The following is a 15,168-nucleotide window of genomic DNA, read 5'->3' as shown; positions in this document are numbered from 1 at the left end:
TCTTTCGGCCATTTCTGCAGGTGACACCTTTTGAACCTAAAGTGTTTGAGTCGTGCTGTGAGCCTGTGGGGGGCGACCCTTAGCTGTGAAATTTGGGTGACTGTACTGGGCTGCTAATGCACGTTCCATGTTACGAGCTACCTTGCAAGCCTCCGTCCATGTGGGAGGGTGGTGCAGTAGGACGTGGGCTTTTATGGCTTCTTTAAGACCGCTGATAAAACATTCCATGTACAACACATTTGAGAGACTCCTAGTGCGGAAGGCTAAGGCTTCAAAGGCTGTAACATATTCATCCACTGTGCCAGTCTGTCGGAGCTTAGTAAGACGACCCAAAAAAGAAGATTCCTGGTCAAAGCGGTCTGTAAGAGATTTTTTGAAGGTGGTCCAAGTCATAAAAGGTCCATTGCAATGTTGATGCCATTCCCACCATTTCCACCTTTCAGTTTCCAAGTACATGCTCCCCACCATAAGTTGAGTCTCATTATCTAAGATGTTATTCAGATTGAAACACTGCTCCATTTGTGTTATCCATGCTGCTGGGTGAGAACCATAAAATTTATGCATATCCAACTTGGGAGGTCGCGTACGGGATTGTTGGTGCGGGCCCCAGAGGTGAAGAGAGTGGCTAGACTCACCCTCACTGTGTCCATTGCCAATATACGCCTCCTCGTGGGCTTCCTCCTTGCCCTTCGGGATTATGCTAGTTAGTCTGTCAAGCTGAAGTTGGAGGGATTGCAAGGTTTGTTCTAGTTTGTCCATCCTCTCATTGGCCATAGCTTGAGCTCTAGTTTCTACCATGCACCAACCTGATGTTCTTGAAATTTGGGACTGCCCAAAAAAAAATTTCACTAAGAATTGAATGGTACCACCGTGCTCAGCTCGTCGTCCTGATTCTGATGGGCTAGATCACCAATAAGCGCCCCGGAAGATCTCAGAACTTTTTTCTTTTTTTCTCTGAAAACTCCTAACAGATTTTTACTCCTTCCTTAGGAGTACTGCAGTAACCGAATCCTCAAAATGTCAATGCTGCCAAAAGTCCTGCGAAAATCATGCCCCAGTATAGGAACCCCACACAACTACTCAGATTCGGTGGATCTGAGAGATTTGAATGGCGGATCGAATAGCTCTGAGCGGCGGAACAGATTGCTGCTGCAGATCTGATGGATCTAATAGATTGGAATGGCTGGTCGGAACTGCGGGACTGATGTCTATTGCTGCTGCACCCCTTTGCGCGAGCGGATCTGGCAGAGATGATGCGTGATCCCAAGATAGAAAAGGGAACTATGGTCTCGAGGAGTGTCAGGTGCTACAGATCGCAATATACATAAGGGTCTGACAATAGTACTCGGCCCAATGTTTCAGGGCTCTAACTAAGGAGGATCAACCGTACCCTTAGCCATACAACCCGACTACCCTATCGTACGGGCGAGTAATCTCTCCGAGTGCTGTTCTCAGTGTACTGTAGCAGCAAGACGACCGACGGTTTATCTATGGCGAGGTTGCAGAGGAGCTAAGGGGCTTTTGATATACCCAGAAGGTACTTGGAAGACAGTCCGTGCACGGTTCTGTCTAATGCGCTACTACTAGAAGGGGTACCCACAGGGTTTGTAAGGGAGTCCAACAAGCGTGACCACCTCTTGTATTTCCTGCGTGCATGCCTCCCCAAATCCGCAGGTTTATGTGCTCAACGACAGATCCCGTGGTTTAAAGACGCCAGAACACGTCTCTAGCCAAAAAAAAAAATTGCTAAGAAATGGAGATCCCACCGGCCCTGGAAAGTGCTCTGATACCACTTGTTATGCTCTTAACCTGCAAAAGATACCCAAATACAGAATATGCGAAGAAAGATACCCAGAACATAGAATAGTGAGAGACAACAACAAATATTTTATTATTTAGAAAGCAATGTTCACTGGCCTCTTCGAGGGGGCAACCTCCAATAGAGCAGAGCTCGATACAAAAATAAGACACGATGCTCGTCACAGGGAGTCTCTATCCTTTATATATGACTCATACATGCAATACCATGGATCAATACCATGGGTTTTATTAATACCATCTATCTAATACCATGGCCCATTTGCAACTAACTGTGGTCCCATCATTAATTGCGGGTTAACCACTTACAATTATTAATATGGGCTTTATTGACTCTTTACTATGACTCGATCCCACTACATAAATAAGGGGGTTAGGGTGGGACCCTAACATCCCTTTACATTCGCAACTTTTTAGAAAAAGCACATTTCCATGTTTTGGTTTTTAGTTTTTGAGAGAGATATAAATGACATTTCCATAACTCATTTTAATGAAATATTTAAAATTAGCGAGTATTCAGGGTTGTAGTATAAAAAAGTCTTTGACTTAGTTTGATATATATTATTATATTTGTTGAATATATTTTAATTAATTTAGGATAAAAAGTTTTGATTTTAATTAATTTATAAAATTTTAAAAACTATATATAAAGTTTATTAAAGTGTTGGGTAGAATTAAATATATATATATATATATATATATATATATATATATATATATATATTATAGAAATTTTGAATTTTGAATTTTTAGTTGGTGAATGATTAATTTTATGTGATTAAAATCAATTCATCAAAATTATATATATATATATATATATATATATATATATATATATATATATATATATATATATATATATATATATATATATATATATATATATATATCAATCATATCATTTAGTGTTTTTATAAATTAATTAACATATATATATATAATATTTGTTTTTTATTTATTATCATATTTATTTTTAACAATATTTATTGATTAAATTATAATCTATGGCAAAGTGGATATGAATATTCATGGTAGAGTGCTTGTCTTGCATGCGAGAGGTACGGTGTTCAATGCCCTACATCTATATATCGAAGTTCTTTTGTTTCTGGCTCTCTCGCATGGGAACGAATCCATTGATCTCTGACAGGTGCATACGTTCCCACTTACTCTCCTCTTGTTAAGTTTTGTTTATTTCCACTATGAATACTTCTCCTCATCTTTCTAAACCTCCCTCTAGCAAAGGAAGACCAAGTAAAATTACCATAGATAGTCTTTATGAGTACATTAAATCTTTAGAAAGATGAAGAGAAGAAAGAGAAAGCTATTTTAAACTAGAATTAACTACAATGCTTGACAATAACCACAAATCGTTAGAAAATAAAATACTCTCGCTCGAGATTGAACTCCAAGGAATGAAAGGTAGAATTCAAGAAATCGAACATAACAAACACGCAATGGTTAAATAAAATGACACTTTGAAAAACGAGATTAAAAATATAAAAGAACAGCTACACAATAACTCAATCCTAAATAACATAGAGAATAAATTAGATATTAAACCCATAAAAGAAGAAATTAATAAAGTAATTGTACTTGACCATGAGCGCCACAAAAGAGCCTTACACCTTATAATTGCTAGTATAGAAGAACAAAATAATGAAGACACATTAGTATTAGTTAAAGAACAATTAGAGACAAAATCTCAAATTCAAACAACTTATCTCATCGAAGCAATAAGGGTAGGAAAGATATTTGAGAATAAACATAGACTAATCTGTGTCAAGGTCAATTGTAATGACCATAAATTAGGTATACTTAGGAAATCCCCAAGCCTAAAGGGAATGTGCATATTTATAAATGAAGATCGCATTCCAGAAGACCAAGCTGAACTTAGGAAAGAAGTACAAAAGGTCAAGGAGGCAAGAAAAGGAGGAAAATGGGAAATCATCAGGAATAGAAAAGTTATTAATAGAGACAGAGTCCCAAACATGAGTGATAAATAGGGAATAACATCACTCTCGATCCTCTTCTGGAACTACCATGGTTTTCCATGGTGTAAAGGTCCTATGTTAAGTTGGATCCCGAGTGATATTGATCTTATTCTTTTAGTTGAAACTTGGGAGCATGACGAATCTAGGGTCCCTCACCTTGATGGGTTCACTCTTTGGTCTGCCTGGAATAAGAAATCCTCCAAGAGAGGTTTTGGTGGTATAGCCTATTATATTAGGAACATTGTTTCCTCTCACATCTAGCTTCATAAAACCGACCCCTTCAATCAATACATTTGGATCGAGATCTTTGATTCTACAACCAATAGGATCTTTCTTACAATTTGCTATTTCGCCCCTATCAATTCTACATCATACAAGAAAAACAACCTCGATAAGAATTTTCCTTTCAATACCTTAGAAAAAGACATCTACAACCTTAGGAATGAAGGGAATATCCTTTTGCTTGGGGACTTTAATGCTCGAACTACCTCTAACCAAGCTACTATGTTAAGTAACAATTCTAACCCTGAACCCTTGTGGCTTAATGAAGATGGTAACTTAACTAATAGATTCAAGAGAAAATCTGAAAACATGATCGAGAACTTATTCAGCACCAAGTTCCTCAAACTTTTTAGTTCCCAGGACCTTGTCATTTGTAATGGTATAAATAAATGGCCTCTCTCCAGTCAGATGACATGCTTCCATGGGTTGGTCAGCAACGTCGTGGATTACATGATTTCTAAAATCCATGTCCTCAACCATATTACAAACTTTGAGCTTCTTAATGGGCATGAGCTTGACTCTAACCACAGACCTTTGTCTTTATCCCTCAATCTTGCTATGCATACCATCGACATGCAGGAGAATAGTGAAAGAAAAAGTCACATTCACTTCGATAAAGTAAGGTTGACCTTTTCTTAATGGATTTGGAAAGGGATTTAGGCTCCCTGACTTATAATAACAACATTGACCAAATCTATTACCATTTTACTACTACCCTTTCCACCACCATTAGCAAATTCTCTTATAATACTTCATATAACAAAAATACTAGAACCTCCAATCCTTTGTATGACAAAAGTTGTAAGATAGCCAAGAAAGCAATTAGAGACGCTCCTAATGAAAGCATTAAGCTCCATAATTTAAGTATTTACAAAGTGCTCATTAAGGGGAAGAAGAGGTCATATATTAATAAGAGACAAGAGCATATTCTCCACCTTTCTAAAGTTGCGCCCAGAAAGTTTTGGCAGAATGTGCTTGTTCATAAAACTGAAGATAATCATTCTACCCCCCTAGAAAATTTGGATAACTATCTTAAGAAGTTATATGACTCTTTGGACACCATGGGAACCATATTAAACACTCCTATTAAGGATGATATTTTTTCTCTAGAAGATGTCGAGTCTTGGATTAATAAGCTTGTTAATGGGAAAGCCAAAGATACTGAAGGTTACCAAGCTGAGATCCTTAAAATGGTAAAATCTATCCTCATTCCTAATCTTCACAAGTTTCTCAATTTGGCTATAAAGCATGGCTTCCCTAAGCTTTGGACACAAAGCCTTATTGTGCCTATCTTCAAAAATGGCGAAAAAATTGTTCCCTCTAATTATAGGACCATTATGATTAGCCACATCCTAGCCAAGCTTTATGGGCTCATTCTGGAAAACAATCTCAGCCTTTGGCTTGAGAACTAGGGTAAAAGAGCTAAAGGGCAAGCTGGTTTTAGGAGACATCACTCAACCATTGACCACCTTGTCACTCTTAGGATCATCACAGAGGAATGTCGCAATAGGAAAATCAATATCTTTTGTTGCTTTGTGGACTTTAGAAAAGCTTTCGACACTGTCCCCCAAAATAAGCTCTGGGAGAGGATTGAAGATATCATGGTTCCTTATGAACTGAGGATTTTTATAATCTGCCTCTATGAGATTGTCATTTCCAATATTAAGACCAATGAAGGGTAGTCTAAAGATAGTAAATGAAATATCCAGGTTAAGTAAGGTTGTCCCCTTTCCCCTACCCTTTTTGGTATTTACATCGATAAAATAGGGGAGTGTCTGGAAACTGCGAGCTGCAAAGGCACCGAGCTCGCTGGTATTATCATTACTCTTCTCCTTTATGATGATGATATCGTTCTTCTTGCAATGAGCCATGATGACCTAGACAAGAAGGTTAAGAATCTTCTTGTCTACTGCTTCAAGATAGGTATGACAATTAATACTGATAAGACTAAAGTCATGATCATTAAATCCAAAAAGATCACCCATGGTAGTTTTGTCTATGATAACCATTTTCTTGAGCAAGTTTCTTGTTATAAATATTTTGGTAGTGACTTTCCTCATCAACTCAACTGGAATTATAGCATCGAGAAAATAATTATTGGAGGTTAGAAAGCTTATTATGAGCTTGAAAATAATTGTAAGTCATCTGATCTTACATCTGGAGTAAAAAAAGGTTTCTCTTTGAGACTCTCGTCACCATGGTTATCTTATATGGATGTGAAGTTTGGGGTTACAGTATATCTAGGGAGTCATGGAGAAATATTGAGATGATCAAAAAATAATTCATAACCTATAACCTCAAGATCAAGGGAAATACTCCCTATCCTATCCTCTTAATCGAAACTAGTCTGTCCCCCATTGAAAGTGTGACTATGTTTAGATATCTGATTTATAATAAGAAGCTTCACAATATGGAATCCACGAGGCTCCAACAAATTGCTTCTACCTTTAGTCAAAACCCCCACGTGTGCCTCAAGCGCGGGTGGCATCAGGATGCTCACTCTTGGCTCAACCTTTGGGGGATTAAGGAGGAGATCATCATGGGAAGCAAAGACAGTATCAAAGATACTATTAACTCAAGTTTTAAGGACAAGATGTGGGATGCTAAGGAGTTGGAGAGTAAAAGGAAGCTAAGGTACTATAAGGAGGTGATCAAAAGCACTAAGAAGAAAATGATCTCTCTATGTTGACTAGCACTAAGAAGAAAATGATCATCGCTAGGATTAGAACTAACTCTCATGAGCTTTGGAGTGAGACCGGGTGGTGGTCTACTCCTAAGACTCCCTAGGACAATAGAATGTGTCAAATTTTTGATACTGAGAAGGTAGAAGATGAAAAACACTTCCTTTTAGACTACTTGATTCTTGCCCACATCAGCTCTCAATTCCCTATCATCAGCCACACCTCCAATCTTCTTGACTTATTAATTCAGCCCAACTATAACAATCTTGGAATGCTTATTTCCCTGCTCCTTGATCACAGAAACAAGATTTTGAAGAATGACAATTAGAATCTCTTTTCTTGAAGTCCGATAGACCACTTTGGTCTTAGTGGACGTTAATCATCATCATCATCATCATCAACATTGTTGGATTTCTATTAATTGTTGTATTCTTTCTAATAACAATGTTTTTTCTAATAACAATTTAATCGTCAAGTATCCTCATAAATTAATTATCCAATATCTCTCTCTCTCTATATATATATGGATGTTTACATAATCAATATTTTTTTCCTTTCATTATCACACTTATTTTTAACAATAGATATTTCTTAAACTATAATCATCTTGCTTTTCATTAATTCTAGTATTTTTTCTACTAACAATGTTATTTTACTATTTTCCATTAATATATTTTATTAATCATAATATTTTTTTGATAGTTTACATATTTAATTGTTGTCTACCCATTTTCATAAAACTATGTTATCATGTACCAATAGATTATTAGCAATTTGATTCTCGTGCATCTACTTTTTGCATAAGAGGTAGATACCCTGCATATTACATTTTTTTAATACATAGTTTGTTAGACTTCACTTTATTTTATATATTTTCAATATATATTCACTGTGTTATATGATTCCATATATTCTTTTACTCTATAGTTTAATTTGTAATTTATTAACTTGTAAATTGTTGTGAATATTTTATTAGAAAAACAACATAATAAATATGATAAAATTACTAAAAATTTTATTGTTAATTTTTTTTTTTGGTATTTTAATATTTTTGGTTAGATGATTTTTTACCTAAGTAATTAAATTATATTAAGTACGATAAATATAAAACAAAATGGTCAATTGGACTTATCTGAAGTGGTTGGGAGGAATGATTGTTATCTTCCTTACACAGGTTCAATTCCCACAAGTAACATGATGAAGTTTGTTGTAATGATTTGCTTGATAGGTAATTAGGGGTAAGGTTTGACTCTTATAGAATCATCTAGATTGTGGTTAACTCCATATGCACGAGTAATTAACTCCTTCATCAAGATTGTGGTTAACTCCATATGCACGAGTAATGAAGGTTGACTTAACCGAGGGGGTCATCTAGATTGTGGTTAAATCAAACCCATTACAACAAAGTTCATCAGGTTACTTGTGGGAATTGAACTTGTGTAAGATAATAATCATTCCTTCCAACCACTTGAGGTAAATCCAATTGACCTGTTTACTTAAACCCATTACAACATAGTTCATCATGTTACTTGTGGGAATTGAACCTATGTAAGATAACATTCATTCGTTCCAACCACTTGAGATAATTTGAATTGACCTTTTTGTTTTCTATTTATCTTACTTATTATAATTTAATTACTTAAGTAGAAAATCAACTAACTAAAAAAATTAAAATACAAAAAAAAACAATAAATATTTTAATAATTTTACCATATTTATTATTAAATAGAGGAGGAATGACCTGTTATAGAGTTTTATGAACCCAACGTTTCGGACTACCAAGTGAGTCCATCATCAGGGGATGCGACAATAGATATTCTAGAGATGTTCACGATGTATCCAAGAGCTATATTTTAAGTTATATATATAGGTTATGAAGGAGTTAATCTAAGAAATCTTAGATTAACTCCTTCATAACCTATATATATAACTTAAAATATAGCTCTTGGATACATCGTGAATATCTATTGTCGCATCCCCTGATGATGGACTCACTTGGTAGTCCAAAACGTTGGGTTCATAAAACTCTATAACAGGTCATTCCTCCTCTATTTAAAACTATCCTCACCTGTATGGATTCATTATTTAACAACATATTTATTATGTTGTTTTCCAATAAAATATTCACAACAATTTACACATTAATAAATTATAAATTAAATTATACAGTAAATTTATATTAAACAATGTACAATCAGGATAAGTTCATCAGGTTGACATGGCATCCCTCATACCATGGTGGTTAACATAGTAGGTCAACTTGTGAGAGAAATAATATTTTCATACAAACTCTATAGGTCAACTTGTGGGAGAAATAATATTTTCATACAAACTCTATTTGACACAATTATTACTTCTTTTGAAGAAATGATTTGTTTATCGAGGAACTTCTACCAAAGCTCCTTAGTGCAAGCTTCCCTTGAGACATTCAACAACACCAAATATGAAATGATAGTTGAATAGTACTATTTTCCTTCCTATCTATATTTTCTATATTTTACTTTGTCATACTCATAAGTTTGTTTCCAAGATATAGAAACCCATTGATTCCACAAAAATATCATTCATCTCAAACTTCCTTAACTCAAATATTTGACCATTAATATTTTCTCTCTCTATCATTCAGCATTCACCATTTTCCATCACAAAAGATTCACCCCTATAGAACTCTCCCTTTTGAATAGATTTATCATTGACCCAAAGAACCATTACTCTTAAAATAATGAGATAAACCCAAACAACAAAGGTATATTATTGAGACCAATAATCTCACCATCATACCATATGAAGAGTTCAATAAATATATTCACACAAGTCAATATTAACAAAATCTCAAAACTTAATCAAATGATGGTACATATATACAATCTATATATATATATATAATAAAAACCTTAGAAACTTTTAATCGAGAAAATCAACATGTTAGATTTACAAATATTTCTCATTGTATTAACAAAAGTACTTTATAATACAATATACAGGGATTCCGCAAATTCATTCAACCCTAATGGTAATGAAACATAAATACATTTATGATGAACTTTGTGAAATAAAGAGATAAAAGGCACATAGAGGTGCATAGTCTATATGTGCAAAGACTTGTATAATACCCAACAATAACATGGTAGTTCACTTTATACTTCACACCACACCACAATTAATAAAATCAGACCCAATGTTTTGTTTTTGAGCTATGGAGAATCAGTAATTTGTTGGAGTAATTTGAGCAAGGCCCAAGATCAAACTCAGAAATTGTCATTACAACACCAGGGGTATATCCAACAACCTGTAAGCCAAATATACCATAAATTTATGACTTAGCAAGTGTTGAGACTCCACGAGGGTAGGGGAGCCTACTCCTTGAGCCTTATCACAACGAACCAAAAATGCCCCCTATGGGAATTGAAACCAAATGGAGGGGATAACATCCCATTGTGCCAACCACTCGATCATCCCATGAGAAGACAAACCCAATGTATTCATAATTGTAGAAATTTTCTACAAATCTAGCTCTGGTACCATGTAGAAAATATGATGGTAGGTTAACCCGATAATGCAATATAAATCAAAGAAGAATACTATAACCTACTTCTACTATCAATTTGCGGAAGCTTAAATATCGAGCTGAACAATATAACAAGAAGAAGAAGAATCAATGGCATAATACACATGAAAATACTTTGGGGAAAGCCTCAACTAAAAATCCCACACTATTTTATTATCATACATGGTGGAAATACATAGGAATTATATAAAGCCTTAGCTCTCACAACTAGCCAGCACTCAATACAATCCTCACAGATGCTTACAGGAAATCTTGGTTTCTCTCTAGCCTTTCTCTCTGCCCTCCAAGCTCCTATTTCCATGCGTTGTTCCTAGTGGATGATTCACCTTCAACCAAGTGGATGATCTCCTTCAAAACTGCGGAATCCTAAAGGATTTATCCTTGACTGCATGCATGATTTTTCTCCATTAGAAAACACATGCAATTGATAGTACATTGTCCTTGACTTTAATCTCAACTGGGTCTCTCTCAGAATAGACATGCATGAGTTTCTAATGAGGGAATCTTCAGTTAACTAGAGTAGCACTAGTTGAGTGCATGCATGCATCAACTGACTGTTAACTCACTATTAGTTCCTCAAACAGTTTGGAACTCATTTAACTAGACTTAACTCAGTAAACTGAGTTAACTAATTACAACTCAAATATAACTCAATCTTATCTCCTTAATTTAAGGGATAACTCTTGCATGACTTCAGAAAGACTTCTAACTTGATTTTCTCCAACTAATTAATTCAAAATAAATTAATTATTTATTTCCAAGTAGCTGTTAAGACTAAATTTGATTTTAATTCACAATTTAATTCAAAGACAAATTAAATTGGAATATTCTTGTTGCCATATTTCAACACTCCCTCTCAACAAGAAAGGATTATCTGCCACCCCGATCCTGTCTCTATGGAACTCGAATTTACACTTTGACAATGCCTTTGTCAAAATGTCAGCATCTTGCTCCTCTGTCAAAATATACTGCAACAACATGATCCTCTCGACCTGTGAAAAGCCACGGGAAACAAATCTTGCCTTATGCTTCTCCACACTACCATCAGCAGCTTGATTTACCTTGTAAAGCCAATGGGAACTCACAACTGACTTGTTCTCCGGTCTCGGAACCATGTCCCAAACACTGTTACGAACTATGGAGTCATACTCCTCCACCATAGCATCAACCCAAATCGGTTAATACACTGCTCCCTCAAATGAAGATGGCTCAGTATCAACACATTCCCCAGTAAGGGCCATGTATCCAGTGTACCTCTCAAGTGACCTCCTCTGTCTGCGCGGAAAAGATGGTGCTCCCACATTCTCTCTCACATCATACAACAATATGTCAGCTTCTCTTGTGTGCTTCCATCAATCTCTGGAAGACTTTGCTTGAGTGGATGTCTCCACTCCTAGAACCTCTGCATGTGGCTGCTCCGCATCAGTCTCAGGCTCCTCCTCCTTAGGAACCAACAGTTCCTCCACAACTTGTAGTTGGAGCTCCCTCTCAAGGGAAACTCGCATGGCCTTCTATTCATCAAACTTGAGATCTCTGCAAACCACTGTCCTCTGACTGGTAGGCAAGTACACCCGATAGTTGTGAGGTGTATCAGTGTACCCCACAAATATCTCCAACTATGTTGTCAGCTTAAGCTTCTTCCGTGCATCCTTTGTCACATGGCAATATACCGATGAGCCAAAGATCCTGAAGTGACCCACATCTGGTCTTTTACTGGAGAAAGCTTCCTCTGGTGTCTTCATCCCAAGTATGCGATGTAGGCTTCTATAATGCAAATAGACCGCTATGTTGCATGCCTCAGCCCACAAGTGAAGTGGTAGGCCTTGGTCATGTAGCATTGCTCGTGCTACCCCTACAATAGTTCTGTTCTTTCTCTCGACCACCCCATTTTGTCGTGGGTTATGAGGTGTCATCAACTCTCATTTAATTCCTTGCGCTGCACAGAAGTCCTTAAACTCTTGAGAGAAATATTCTCCACCGTTGTTGCTTCTCAAGGCCTTGATCTTGTTCCCTGATTCTTTCTCAACCAAAGCTTTGAACTCACAAAAATTTGTGAAAGTTTGGTCCTTCTTCTGCATGAAATAAATCCAACATTTACGATAATGGTCATCAATGAAAATCACATGATACCAAGGCACTGAATAAATTTTTATCACCGGTCATGTGGAATGAGGCTCCACTGTCAAGATACCAGACACAACCCATCATCGATGACACCATGCATGCGATGAGGGTAAAGTCCATTTCGAACTGAGAGGCTAATGCCTCAACTTCCGATCCTTCCGAGGATCCCTTCTTGGACTTATTCGATGTGCAATTAATCACATAATGTCCCATCTTGTGACAATTAAAGCATCTTACTTTAGACATGTCACCCTTCTTCCCTCCATGAGAAGAATTCGATTTGAAATGGGAAGCCTTCCCCTTCTTTTTCCTTGCCTTACTTTCTAAGGCCATATTTTCTTCATCATCATTCTTGGATGAAGAACCATCTCATGTGCTCCTTCTAATCTCCTCCTGCATAAGATCTGACCATAGTCGTTCCCATTCTCGTAGTTTCTCCCTTCCATTCACAGAGTCCTAATAGTTATTCCAACTCTTTGGAAGGCCAAGGAGAGAAAGGCTCACCATATCATCATCGACAGTAGTTATTCCCACACTGCCAAGCTCATCTCTACAAGTGGTGAGCTTGTTCAGATATGTGGAAATAATATCGCCATTCTCCATCTTGATTCTTTGAAGCTTATCCTTGAGCGCCAATTTCCTCTGGTCACTACTATTCTAGTAGAGGTCCTTCAATGTCTTCCACATTGAAAATGGAGTATCCTTCCCATGGAGACTCGAGACAATATGGTCTCGAACTCCCTCAAGGATGATCTGTCTCGCCTTCGCCACACACTTCTTCGACTGAGCCAACTCTTGTGCATTAGTTGAAGCTGGCTTTGGGATTTCTTGATCAATGAATTCCTTCAAGCCATTTTCTTCTAATACAACCTCCATTCTATCTTTCCATGCTATGTAATTCGAGCTACCTTCCAAGGCATACTCGAGTCTCAAGCCATAGAACACCATTGGCCAATCTTGAAGTATGATATGAATTCGATTTGCACCTGCAACCCGGAACTTCAAACTTCAAATTCTCTTCTTAGTATATTGTTCACAGCTCCGATACAATGTAGAAGTTTTCTACAAATCCAGCTCTGTTACCATGTAGAAAATCTGATGGTAGGTTAACCCGATAATGCAATGTAAATCAAAGAAGAATACTATAACCTACTTCTACTATCAATTTGCAGAAGCTTAAAGATCGAGCTAAACAATATAACCAGAAGAAGAAGAATCAATGGCACAATACACATGAAAATAATTTGGGGAAAGCCTTAGCTAAAAAGCCCACACTATTGTATTATCATACATGGTGGAAATACATAAGAATTATACAAAGCCTTAGCTCTCACAGCTAGCCATCTCTCAGTACAATCCTCACAAATGCTCACAGAAAATCTTGGCTTCTCTCCAGCCTTCCTCTCTGCCCTCCAGGCTCCTATTTCCATGTGCTATTCCTAGTGGATGATTCACCTTCAACCAAGTGGATGACCTCCTTCAAAAATGCGCAATCCTCAAGGATTTATCCTTGACTGCATGCATGATTTTTTTCCATGAGAAACACATGCAACTGATAGTACACTGTCCTTGACTTTAATCTCAAATGGGTCTCTCTCAGAATAGACATGCATGAGTTTCTAATGAGGGAATCTTCAGTTAACTGGGGTAGCACTAGTTGAGTGCATGCATGCATCAACTGATTGTTAACTCACTATTAGTTCCTCAAACAATTTGGAACTAATTTAACTGGACTTAACTCAGTAAACTGAGTTAACTAATTACAACTCAAATATAACTCAATCTTATCTCCTTAATTTAAGGGATAACTCTTGCATGACTTTAGAAAGACTTCTAACTTAAATTTCTCCAACTAATTAATTCAAAATAAATTAATTAATTATTTCCAAGTAGCTATTAAGACTAAATTCGATTTTAATTCACAATTTAATTCAAGGACAAATTAAATTGGAATATTCTTGTTGCCATATTTCAACAATAATCACCACCTCTACAAAACTATGTGGGGATGTCCTTCCATAATATGACACTCCACTGATTAGAAAATTACATCACCTACACTAATTTTTTGTTTTTTTTTGTTTTTAAGTAGTTGGAAAACCTATCATTATTCAAGGAAAACTATATCACCTAAAGTAACCCACTAGTGATCCACAAGAGAATATAGTCACTCCTATCAAATGCCTCTATATCCTAGAATATTAGCTTGTTCCCCTAAATTTAAGTAAAACAAACTCTTAACCAAACATAAATAATTTTAATTCATTCTTAAGAACCAAACACCTACATTAATCATATACGTCATAACAAACAAAATTTTCTTTAAAACCATTTTTTATGAAATTAAAATACATTAATTTTCCACATTCATATTCTATGAAATAGAACTTTTAGATACAATTTAAAATAATGAAATTAGACTGGCAAAGTAAAAACAATTGGTACATAAATGCAGGTCGATGATTATAACGTATTATAACAATTAAGCGTTTGTTGTGGACAAAGGAATGCAACTACTAAAAATATATTAAATATTTTTTTTATCATAAAGAAATTTAAAATATATTTATTAAGTAGAGAAATAAATAAAATTTAAAAAATAAAATATTTTAAAACAAGGGTTACATTGTAGCTAGTACATGTTGTTTAATTTAAATATAGTTTAATTAAATTAAAAAATAATAAAGACAAAAATTTCATCACA

The sequence above is a fragment of the Pinus tabuliformis genome, chromosome Q, assembly GCF_031772625.1.
Source record: "Pinus tabuliformis cultivar Carrire ecotype Pingquan chromosome Q, CPIR1, whole genome shotgun sequence".
Taxonomy (NCBI): domain Eukaryota; kingdom Viridiplantae; phylum Streptophyta; class Pinopsida; order Pinales; family Pinaceae; genus Pinus; species Pinus tabuliformis.
This window is presented reverse-complemented; position numbering follows the sequence as displayed.